Here is a 13,071-nt window from a genome sequence, read left to right on the forward strand (position 1 = left end):
TTCTATACTGCTCTTACTGCAGCATAATACCAGAATCAGAAACAACAAAACAGAGCAGTATGCAAACCATTGCTATTTGTTACACAAAGAACGATTGTGCTGTTTGGGTTTGACTATTCAAAGATAATAGGCAGCCAACTCTGAAGTGAAGCTCTATGACTGAAATCTAAGTCATCTCTACCGAATGTGTAGTTGCTGCTTAGAAACCCGTGGGCCTTCAGGTAGTACACAGAGAGAATGGCTTTAGACAACAAATACACAACAAAGAACTTCAGTGTTTCCTACAGCACTGCTAAGCACTACTAAATGGGGATGCATGCAAAAACCCCAGACTGGATCATAATTAATTGTGCACTAACTTAAATACTCCAGAAGGGAGAAATGTGTACCAATTCCCCTCTGGTCCATTAGGAAATCAAACCCACACAAAAAAAAAAACCAAAAAAAAAACCCTATATATTTAGAGTATACAACAAATACATACTCCTTTATTTCAGAAGAACATCACATCACCTTATAATTTCTGATTCTTCTTTGGGATCATGTCATTGGACAAACACGTTACACAAAATAATCTATTGCCTCGAAGATCTTTATAAACTGGAAAAAGGCATTGCAAAGCAGGATTTTCATCACAAAATGGCCAGTACATTAGCTACTACTGTTTCTCTACAAATACACAAACAGAAACCTCACTGCGCTGTCCCTTAGGGCTACCAGCATTTCCTATGTAGATCTATAGGAACAAGCATTAATCTAATTTGCAACACGTCTTTCTGTGGTCACATACAAGACAACACTTTTCTAGAGAGCTGCATGTTATGTTAATTCTGGAAGCATTAACTCTAATCCTAATTTTGAGAAAACCCAAGCTCTTCATCAGCATTTGCCGGAGTCCTATCCAGGTGAGCACAAAGTACTGTTACAAGCTTAGTTCAAGAAGCGCAAAGACAGTATAGACTTGGGCAGAGATATGTGCAAAGGCTGTTGACCAAATTCAATATGACTGTTTTACTAGCTGGGATTTTTATTTTAGTTTTTAGCAGCTTTAGCCATTTCGACATTGAAAGAGATGAATGAATGCACTGATCAATAAAAGAAGAGCAAGCAGCAAAAGGAAGGATGCAGTCACTGAAAACCAGATTATGTTTTGTTTCCATACAGTACAGGACTAAACTGTCCCCTCTTAAAACTTCAACCACATTAGTCTACCAGCTTGCAAGCATTCCCTGACCTTTTCACTCTACATTCAGTGGCAGAAAACATTTCTATAGAAATAAAGACAGAGGAAACTGGAGCCACAGACTGAGCCTGCCTCTTATCAGTGGTCTTTGACTGAAAAGCAAGTACCATTAAGAAGATTCATTATGCCCTAATTATTCATTCCCAGTGACATATTACCTGCCTCCCTAATCCTAATGAGGACTAATGAGGCAGAATATTTGGCTTTCATGTATACTTTTCTGTTCATGGAAGCTGTCCTGCCTCTTTTCTGAGAGATGCTGTCATTTGTTTTGACAATAATGACTATAAGTCTGTGCAGGTCAGAACAATATAACATCCAGATTTTGATCTCATACACATAGCCTTTTGTCAGTGCCTAAGTTAGTGCTCTCTCTCCAGTATCTCAGCATAACTTATCTTACAAGAGATGGACAAAGAAAGTTGTCCTTATTTAGGTACAGGAAGGGAAAACTATGAAGGAATTGCTCCTTCTGGAGAGGATGTCAGGAGAACTGTTAAGGTGAATGTTCATGTATGTTTAGCAACTTGTTATGCATTGATAAAAACCCAGGTGTCACCTGACGCCACTGATTTCAAAAGAGAATTCTGCTTAAAAACCGAGGTCACAACATGGGCACAAATTTTTGATAGCTGTGTCACAATTGCCTCCCCTCCCTTAAAACAGGTCATCAAAAACTGAAGCTACCACTCAGCCTCAGCTCTTCAATTATGTTCTCTCACAACCTCTCTGGCATAAGAGTCTTTCTACAAAGAGAGAAAAAAAACCCAGCACATTAAACTGTCAGTCTTACCTACTTCCAATTACCTTCCCTAAAAACACGACCCAGAAATTAAACCAGATTAGGTGCACATAATAACTCTGATGGGGAGAGCATGCAGAGCAGGTGATTTTATGTTTGGCTTTGCTTTCTGTGATACTCAGTTTAGGGACTGAGTGTTGCCCACAGACAGCCGTGCTGTTCTCAGACCTACACCTGAAGGAAGACAACCATCAGTTAGTCAGCTCCCCCATACAACAAGACATCAGTCTCATTCTGGTATAGACAAAGACTCTGTTTAAGCCTGACTTACCCCTGAACACAGAGGAGATGTATGAATTTGCATAAGTCACAGGGTCTCTCTGCAGAACAGCTTCCAGAATGGTAGCAGAAGCATCATGTCACCATGTAAATTCACTGTATAAAATGGTAAGACAGATGAAGATAGCAGAGAATATCTGGTTATATAGAGAGTTTGAAGTAAGCACTTCTATTTTTAAGACTGCCACTTTGATTTCTGTCCTCAGGAATGCCCCATGGAAAGATCATTAGATGCTCAGTGTCAACATCAGCAGGATCTGATTTATTCTACAGCACTAGAGGTAAAAAGAAGAAAAATTAGGGGTTGAGAATTAATGCTTCCTCTTCACAAGCATTTTCCCAGCTCCAGTTTCTTATAACACAAGTAATCCCTGATCTTATGTTCCAAACGCCGAAACCTCCACAGAAGCATTAAACTCACACTTTTCAAGGGTCTTTTCCAGAACCCTTTTTGTTTGTACTGTAGGAAAAAGGTCATGGGGAATATGTCATTGTTCTAGAGATCACAGTATTTTACCTATCCTGAAAAAAATTCAGAGGCTGAAAGCAACCAAGAAGTGTCAGCAAGAAGGCTGAAACTTGTTGGATTGTAAGCAGATCTTTAGTGGCCATGGAAGCTAAGTGAAATGGGTCCCTTGTTGCTTTCCATTTTAAGCGAAGGGTCACTACACTTCTAGCAATTTCTTGAAGGGGGAAGGTGATAAAGAAAAAAAGCAATGCAGCAGCGCTGCTTGTGTGTACACATGTGGCTCTGATCGAACCAGTTCAGCATGAGCATCACAGCTCCCACAGGATGTTAATTCTCTGCCCCTTCAGCTATGCCTGTGGGTTGCAGCTAGGACCATACTGCTCCACACAACTTCCAACTTAATAGCTGTGACATCCACATTCAAAAATCCTTGGCTATATCTCCCTATCTCCCAACTAAGAGGAACACGTAGTAGAGATTTGCCTCTGTAGTTTATATGTAAAGTACAGGAGAGCTTCTCTTGTGAGAAAGACACACCAGAAAGAAACACCAGAAGCAGCAATCATCATACCAACCTCACTTCTACTCCAAGGCTTGGTAGAGCCAACTAGTAAACTGGCAAGAAGTATTTGATGATTCTCATGAAGTATGAGTGGCGCAGGTATTATCAAGCACCAATGAGCAAATTTCAGGAAGGTCAGCTTGTTTGACCTCCCATGCTGCCAGGGGAGAATGATCTCTTAGTTATCACCTTCTTGCTTTGAAAATCAGCAAATATTAAAAATAAACGTGGTTAAAAACCTGCCTGCACATCAGAAGATTTTTTACTTGAGAACTGCTGATATATTTGAATCACTTCATCAATCTCAATTACCAAACCTCACTCACAGCTGCTAACAAACCTCTGATGGAATTAATAGTGGCAAATGATAGAACTAGTATTATAGTACGCTCTTAGCTGTACTGAATGTGGATAGAAATTACATTTGAGGGAATTAGATTATAGCTCTACAAACAATTAAAATCTCATCATACAGCAATTCTTACAAGCACTGAACCATTTTCTGATGGAGTTCCTTTTCTAACCTGTGCATTGTTAAGACCACACAGTTTGCTCCTCTGCTAGGTGTACCCAGCCATCCAGAGCTCCAGCAGCTGTTAACTACATTTATGAAAAGGCACCAAAAACTGACCTGCTTAGTGAGATAGTATGTGTCTACCAGGCTGATACCAGAACTAGAAAACATGTGGCAAGCAATTGCAGATTTAGTGGAAGTTTCTTCCCCATGTCTCTGGCCAGAGATTTTCCTGTCCCTTGAAGCCCCATCAAGGAATCTCACTGGCTGAAGAAAGCTGTAAAGGATCTAACCCAGGTCATTTTGCTAAAGTCTGAAGTCACTGGTAAGACTCAATGTCATTTTATTCCAATTCGTTTTGGATATCATTTTACAACCATATAGTGTACACACAGGGATGAAGTACTTTGAAGAGCTCAGACACAAGCATGACTCCAAAGAAAAACCATTATCTTAATTGTGGCCTCAATGCTAACAAAGACAAGAAGTTCAGCACACCAATTTTTGCTCTTATTTATGCATTTGTGTCAAAAAATCTTTTGTGAGGCCGCAGAGTTTTTCCCCCAGGTGCTCTTTCAGCATTTTTTTTTCCTCCTTAAAAAAGCTCATCGAAAAAACCTAATGCAAAATTACCACTTGTTTGATTAAGAAAAGACAACGTGTGGGAGCACACTCTGTTTTTAAATAGAGCACACTCTGTTTTTAAATAGAGCTCAGTTTGCTTGTTTTGTGCCTAGAGGGGAATAAAAATGAAAGCAAGTAAACAAATAAGAGTTAGAAGAACTATTTTTCATCACTTACCATTAGCCAGGCTGACGAGGTGCTTCCAGCCACACTTTCCCCATCCACCTTTTGCCACCCATGTATCTTGTGGGATTAGTGATCTAGCAGGAGACGCTTTGAACTTATGCATGCACCTCTTTCATCTGTGGTTTTAAAGAAGAAAAAACACACACAATATTAAACAAAACAAAAGGCTTTTGCAACAAGTCTACTTTGCTTTTATCCCCTTGAGGAGCTGAAACTCTCTCTAAGTAAAAAATAAAGAAATAATTATACATGTGAAACATCTTTTAACTGACTCTTGGGATGAAAGAATTGAATCTGCTTTGAGAAAAGACAAGGAGCACATCAGGATCTGAAGAAATTAGAAACAACAGAAGGAATAAGACTTCATACGAAGTATTACTTATGTGAGAAAGAAAAAACACGTGAGATAAAATCAAAAGGAAACAACTAACACAGCAAGCATGGGAATTGCTAGCAAAGCTTAGGGGACGGCACTCTATTCCCGCACGGTCTGTGTGCTCTGGAGCAAATGGCCACAGAGACTGCTCTGTGTGTGGTTATACTCAGAATGCCACTGCAGCTTGTACTTATATGATACAGGGAATTATAAGTGGACTCCTTACAGAAACTCCCATGCAAAGGAAGTTTATACATATTTTTTTTTGTCCCTCTGAATATTCAGGCCATACTGAAGTTACTCAAAGAGATATTCAAGTGCAACACTAATGAGAATGCAGGAACATCACATAACTTGAATAAGTTAGTCTGGTAACTACAGATTACTTAGGTTAACATACAGATTATAAAGCTTCATTCCTCAGTTATAAACACAGAATGTGATGAAAGCAAACTCCCATGCCTCAAAAGAGTACATGAAGGTTGAAGAGAAAGAATGAGTGGGAACACAGATACTATTTAACTGTCAGATATCTGAGTCTAATTCTGATTTACTGAATGACGTAATGGATAACTTGCCAAACTCTAAAATCAAACTCAAGAACAGGATTAATAAATTCTCACATTCATTGATGAAAAAAATGAAATTTTACTACGATACCTTCTGTATGTGTTGGCATTTTGGGAAAATAACCACATAAGCAGGAAGCAAAGCTGCAGGAACAGCTTCACTCTCTGTTAGCAGGGTGAGCTTAAAGTTAATTTCAAGTGGAATTGGACTGGATTACAAAACTCATTCAGAAATGTGATTTTTTTAATTTTTTTTTTCTGCTTGTGATTAAGAAGCCTTGAATTCTTTTATTATTATTATTATTATTATTGTTTTTTAATTTCTTGATTTTCACTCTGACATTACAATAATAGACAGTGGATATGCTGAAAAATTAGTTGAAAGCAAAGAAGGGCTTCAGTAGCACTAAAATTGATAAGCCTACAGGAACATTTTCACTAGTGGAAAGTGTCATTTTTGGAGTGATAAATCTTTTCTATAATTATTATTAAAGAGCTACTTGCATCTATAGTATCTCTCCTTGCTAAGTTGAGGATTGCCAAAGAGTGGGCCCTTTAACAATAAGCTGAGAAACAGAACTGGAAGAACCTTGATTCTAATTCTGATTTTACTTTCAGAGTCCTGAATGACTTCGGGCAAGGAATTTTCCATCTTTTTAGGCCTCAGAAATGAAATTAATAGTACCTATTCTCTTAGTTAAGTACCTCTGTATCACTTAGCTTTCAAGATGACATTTCATTATTACCACTATTCTCAGTTTCCAATATGAGTTTCAAAACCGAGGCTGAGATGACATTTCAGTAGCAAACTAATTTTGTAACAGATTTTACTAAAACATTTAATCTAAGAAGTACATGACACAGATGAAAGCATATGGTGGAACAAATTGATAGCAAATATACAGACTGGAAATTATATTTGGACAAACCAGTATCCATTTTTGTATTTACTTTCAGCAAGCATTTCAATAACTATTTTATTAGTTCAAATATGTATGAAATGTGAACTTTGAATTCATACATTCAGTTATTCACTCTAAGTATTCAATTGTATAAGTAACTGAAATATAACCCATTCTAATAAATGGACATAAGGCATCGAATCTGAGGGAAGAAAGCTGGACTATGAGTTGCATGTAATTCCATATGAAAGAGTGGTCAGTACGAGCACACTGATTTTGGAAACAGAGAAGTCCAAAAATTATTTATTATTTTCTTGTAATTTCAGTAAATTGATAATGAGAAATCCTTACACACCAAGAAGGAGTGACAGAAATTAATCAGAACATCACACACTCAAAATGGCTAAACTCTTATCTGACATTCATTATTTACTAGTCTAAAAGACTACAACTTAATATTCTATGAGGAAACAGTTAGTTTACCAGACTGGCTTTAATTACTCACACATCTTAATTGCTGTGAATTATATTACATTGTTTTGAATAAGCCAACCTCAAGAAAACAATCCCAGTCACTTGAGAAGGTAAGCTATCTATTTTATTCTACTTGCCACAGAACTACTCTTATTTCATTTTCAATATCTGCTATTATGTTCCACCTACAAGGGAAAAATAACAAAATGATATTATGCTTTCTTGTCCTTTCACTACCTTGGATTAGATATAAAAGCAATGAGATAGTTGATTGTTGAACATGGGACAGTGGGGATAGTGGGAAGGAAGAAACTTTTGTTGGGAGCAGATAATACCATTATGCCATGTAAACAATACCATCTACACTTGGAGTCTTTCTGTGTTGCTTAGCTTTTAGAAAATAATTTGTGGATTACGATCAGAAACATGTGATGTGCAGACATTCCTGGAATACAGGTAGTATAGAAGTGTCTGAGATTGTACAAAAAACACCAGAAAGAACCCCTGCATTCATGGAGTTCACGCTCTTGACTCATGGTGTAAAAGTGTTGGTAAGATGTCTTGGTTTCTATCAGAGGCTGGGATCAGGGTTTGAAAGGAGACATTAGTTACTGTCAGCAATGTGTAGAGAAGATCTATGGCAAAAGCAGCCTCCAGCAAAACCTACAGTGGAACAGCAAGCAAAATGATCTCACTCCAACCTCCACATGCCATTTCACTCCTCTGCCTTTAATTTGGTCTTCATAGGTCACTCACCCTTTGGATGCTCCTTGCTCCCATCTTCTAGTTCCTCACAGCCATAGCTCTAAGACTGTCACTCAGCCTAGAAGCATGAGTGCCATTTCATTAAGAGATAGCACTACATTAAACCACACAAAAATCCCAAAGTCACATTACTTATTAGTATTTTAATGACTTGCATGCCTATACTGCACTCCTACGGTAGAGCCTTAGGGTAGCTCCAAGCAAGCTGAAAAAAACCACTGAGCTCCTGTACTGGACCGTACCCAGGCTCATTAACCTTGCCTCTGAGCAGGGTTAATTAGATCACACTAAGCCTCTAGCTAACACAGGGACTGTTCTGCATTGTGCCATTCACACGTGCCCCTGTGATTCAGCCGCATCAGCAAGTGTGGGAATGCAATTTCATAATGTTCCAAAAGTGATTAATTTTGCCTCATAGGGTCATTCTTTCTTCCTACTGACAGGATAACTAGACAGCATTTCTGGGTCTTCTCACTGTAGATAAAGGAGAAAAAGTTACTCCAACATACACACATACCTACATATCTCCATTCTGCTGACTGAGTCAGGCCAGAGGGACAGCCTCCTGCTCAGCACTAACTTGTGTGAAAGTGCTGGCGAGGAAGCAATATAATTACCAAGGTTTCCACACTGTTCAATATATTGGAAGTCAGGGCTCCATAAGGTAGCTTTTACTGTAATGCAGTTCATGGTCTGGAAATGACCTAGTCCCCTCTCTCAGTCACATTATGCGTTTGAACAAATGTTCTTGTAATCTGAACTGGTTGTATGCCTGATACTCTGCTTTACCAGTAATGAGGTTGCTTGCATGTTTATGTCTCTCTAACACAGTTCTGCGCTGCACCACACAGGTACGTACAGCCTTCAATCATCAGTTACTTAAATCAAGACATGAGATTTGTGTGCTTTCCTTGGGACAATATATACGCATCTCCATCAGTACCAAGAAACTGCAGTTGTAGTAAGTTGTATTTGAACCTATTTTTTGTAAATGAATTTTTAATCTTATCTTCACGCTCACTATCATTCTTTGGGTTTGTAAAAACAGCAAAAACGTCAGACAATTGTGACTTTCCCCTCCAAATCTGTATTATTATTCTGTTTGAAACTGAAGAACAACATCCAATTCCTGGTTTAGTAGAACGCCCTTATAACCCTCCAGTATTCAAACAACAAAACAAGTTTAAGTTGTCAAAGTAAACTAACTGCACTGTGGTGACAGGTTTATACATGGGACTTGTTGCTATTGTTCCTCTTGGACTTTGATATGCATGTTTACTGTAGTCCCATTAAAAGCAGTAAGGAAGATTCTGGCAGGAAAATATTTGAGAAATCTTTTAAGACTTAATTCTTTTTAAATCATTTATCCTCAGTGGATTTCAGGTCCCATAGTTCACTTTACTCATGCTGCATTTTTCACTGAACAGCCTGCTCTGGCAGGTTGCTCACAATGGGATGACAGCATCTCAGCTTGATCTCCTGAGAGGAGAGAAGGAGAAGGCTGCATAGCAATTGTCAGATAGACGAGTACATGAAATATTACAAGCATCCACATGGGTGCTGTGTGGGATACAGGAACATAGGGAATGAGAAAAGCACCTCTTTGGATTAGCTATTTTGTTTTGTTTGAGCCAAGAGAATTATTTAACTCAAGAGAGTTAATTACAGTTAGCAGTATTGATATGCAATTCCAACCTCGGAGAGCAGAATAAATCCACTCACTGCATGTGTGTATGTACATTCATAGACACTTACTGACTGCTATCTGAGAAAATTACTGTAACATTTGCATTTGTTTTTTTTTTTTCTCCGCTGTAAGGAAAAAACAGATTTAAAAAGAAAAAGAAAAAAGAAAAAAAGAAAAAAGTCTTTTTCCTTCCACAATAATCTCACAGGCTTGGAAAGAAAACTTAATTGTTGCACTTTGATAGATGACACCCAGATTTTTTCAAGCTTTATTCTGTGAGTAAATTTTCCTGCAGCAAATTTCCTTATAATTACAGTCCTGATTAAAGCAAGCATTTCCAGAGTCCTGATAGCTTTGCAAATCATACTGACTGGCTTCTCTTACAGCTAACAGGAACTCACTTCGTAATGAAGTTTTACTATGCAACGTGACTAAGCAATAATGTAATTAACATTTATCTGAAGATACCCCTCATTCTTTTAACTAATGTATGTATATATCCACCCCCTCTTTTTATGCTGGTTATTTCATAGAATCAGAGAATGGTCTGTAAGAAGTTATCCTTTTATATCATTGCCTCAAAGCTCACTGGTCTCAATTGTAAAGGGCCACAATGATCATCTGGTTTCAACTCCCCTGCTATGTGCAGCATCACCAACCGCCAGGCCAGGCTGCCCAGAGCCACATCCAGCCTGGCCTTGTATGCCTCCAGCAATGTGAGCATCCACATCCTCCTCGGGCAACCTGTTCCAGAGCCCTCTGAATGAAAAACCTGAACCTCCCCTGTCTCAGATCAAAACCATTCTCTCTTGTCTTATCATTGTCAACCTATGTAAACTGTAGTCACCCCTCCTGTTTATGCACTCCTGTCAAATATATGAAGGCCACAAAGAGTTCTCCCTGGAGCCTTATTGGAACAAAAACATGACAAATACCCCACCCAAAAGGAACCTGGTAATTTTTGCACTGCACTGGGAAGAAGTAATGTTTGAAGGTACTTAGAAGTGAACTCTAACACAGCAATAGGCATGGTGCTCAAAACCCAGCCCAGCACTTGAGCCAGGATACTCTCACAGTTGAGTAACACTGCAAGGATTTTTTTTAAATTATTATTATTATTTTGCTTATTTCACACTAGCTTTTAACAGGGTACAAAGTTTAAGTAAATCTGTCATGGGTTACTTATATTTACCTATGCCTGTGACAGGGGGGAGCCACACCGTATGGCCCCCCTGGGGCCCGGAAAGGAGGGGGAAAAGGGGAATGGGATAAAAACAGCAGCAATCTATGGAGGAAAAACTTATTTTACTAAATATGATATCAAAATACAAGATAACACAATATAATATAATTGAGGCTAATAAATCGAACAAAACAGAGAGAGTTCCCAAAAACCAAGAGGCCTACTGTGGCGACACGGCTGGAACGTTTCCCACTCTCTGAGAAGTTCGAGAGAAGAAGAACGCTCCAGCCTGGGAACATGACTATATAGCATCCTGGTCCCGTGACTTATTACTGACTGTGTTGTTCTCTGGAATATGTAGTCTTCTTCTGTGGACTGCACATTCAATAGAAGTATCCATACTTTACATGATGTTATGATGTGGAATACTGATAGCAAAATTACAAAATTACAAAACCACGACATTATTCTACAGTATTTGGGATCTGTGAGTTTCCACGGTAGGAAGCCATTGATTTTTTGTCCAAATCCTGTCTCCAAAGCTGCTCACCTCATCCCTTGTTTAACGCCACTGCAGATGGTTCCTCCCAGTGAAGCACCATGATTTGCCTCCAGCCTTTTGCAATTCCGCTTCCTTCAGTTGATTCCACCAATTGCTCAAAATTATCATACTCTCAGAATACTCAAGGCCTTTCCCTAGAGCTTATTACCATCTCCAGATTTATTAAGTGCATTCTTTATTTCATTATTCAAGTTACTAACAAAAATACCAAGTAGTGCTAGACTTGGGATGAAAAAAGCAATAAAAAACTTCGTTGCTCTCCTACCTGTATATGTTAATGCTGTAAGCTAACATCTGTCACAGTGTTAGGAGACGTGATGGAAACACAACGTAATGTAAAGCTTATTTCACTTCTTAAAAAACAAAAAGCTGCAACAGCATCTGCAAAAATGAGTCAGTCTTCCAGATACAAAACTGTTGCTTTCAATTATTATAAATCTTGTCTAAACAATATGGCATGCAATCCAACCTCTGTATTACTATTAACTACACGGGGAGGAGCCTTTCATACACTTTCATTTTCAGTGCTGGATCCTTCCCTCAGCATCACTTGGAAGATGCTCGCTAACCACTAACTAAAACCGCTTGACATCTTTCTTCTTACTGACAGATATTAGAGCCTAACTCGTCAACAAAATTAGACAGAATATCTATGATAATAGAAAGGCTATAGGAAAGCTGTCTAGAAAAGCTGAATGATGAAGAAGTTGCAAAATTGAATTATTCTATCACCCAATGCCAAAATTTTGGGGAGACGAAGAAAACGGAGAACAAACCACAGCAATCTTCTGTACGAAAAACATAGAGAATAAAAAAAGCGGTGAGGAAAGTTAAGTCTTAAAATTCTTCAGATTTTCTAGGCAATTGAGGACAAAGCCCTCCTTTCTCCCTACAGTAATCCTGCTTTGTGTATATTATGTATATATGACAATTCAATATTCACGGCTTAACTGAACCATTTTCAGTCTACAGGTACGTGTAAGAGTGTTAGACTATTAGAGCAGAGACTCATCAAACAAAACAGGGATTAATATCCTTCCTTGAGATTTGACACTTCTGAAATCCTTTATTACTGAAAAATGGGAGAATTTATTATTCATATGGAAAGCTATGATATACGCTACTGCTATCATTCATTTTCTGATAGCATTAAGAAGAGCACTGCATTGTTTGCATGAGGTTCAAGGTTAATGCTACATAACAGACTCTCCCTATGTTGTTTTTTTCTGTGTGAAGAGATAGGAAGGCTGCAAACTGCTTACTGAAAGGCAATTGCTTCATATATGCAGTTCCTATTTTATTGCAAAATTTTGGCGATGGACTCCCAGAGCATTAGTCCTGACTCTCAGATCATGAGTCCAGCACAGTGCTCAAGTTAAGCCAGACCCCTAGAAATAACAGCTAGCTGCCACAGGTATTTCTCTTGACAAAAGGTAATACATATATACACACATATATTTGTACATAAAAAACAAAAGGTGTGCATAGCCAGGACCAGCATCAGATTTTTAAATGCATCCATTCTGATCAGACCTCTTCTACTAGCCCCTGCACATTTTTGCTGTGCTCACCAGTGCTTGGAAACAGCCTGAGTTATATTAAACAGAAAAAACATCTCTTAATCCCAACAGTGCTTCATATTCCAGAAACATATTACTGCCTTTATAAGAGCTGTGTCATAATGGGACCACCACTTAAAAAACCCTGGTTTATTCTGGGGGCCTGGAGACTTGTGTGCAAACCAAATACATCTGTCAATTGTCAGTGCAGACCCAAGCGACACATTCGCAGATGACCTTGTTACTTACGGCGGAAAAGCAATGGGACCGCACTGCCATGCCAACATTTTTCAACATGCAGAATGACAACTGTCA

General features: G+C 38.6%; 1 long non-coding RNA gene across 2 annotated transcripts in view; it reads right to left on the reverse strand.

Moving 5' to 3' along the window:
* Nucleotides 1-13,071, reverse strand: part of LOC116653631 — a 65,003-nt gene that overhangs the window by 23,047 nt on the left and 28,885 nt on the right. The window contains exons 2-3 of one of the 2 annotated variants that reach the window (XR_004307830.1): nucleotides 4,671-4,795; nucleotides 2,315-2,420 (exon numbers count right to left, since the gene is read on the reverse strand). This is a non-coding gene — a long non-coding RNA (uncharacterized LOC116653631). Of the gene's footprint in view, nucleotides 1-2,314; nucleotides 2,421-4,670; nucleotides 4,796-13,071 lie in introns of those variants that run through there. The other variant, XR_004307831.1, reaches the window with a different exon arrangement.

Source organism: Coturnix japonica, chromosome 6 (assembly GCF_001577835.2).
Source record: "Coturnix japonica isolate 7356 chromosome 6, Coturnix japonica 2.1, whole genome shotgun sequence".
Lineage (NCBI taxonomy): Eukaryota > Metazoa > Chordata > Aves > Galliformes > Phasianidae > Coturnix > Coturnix japonica.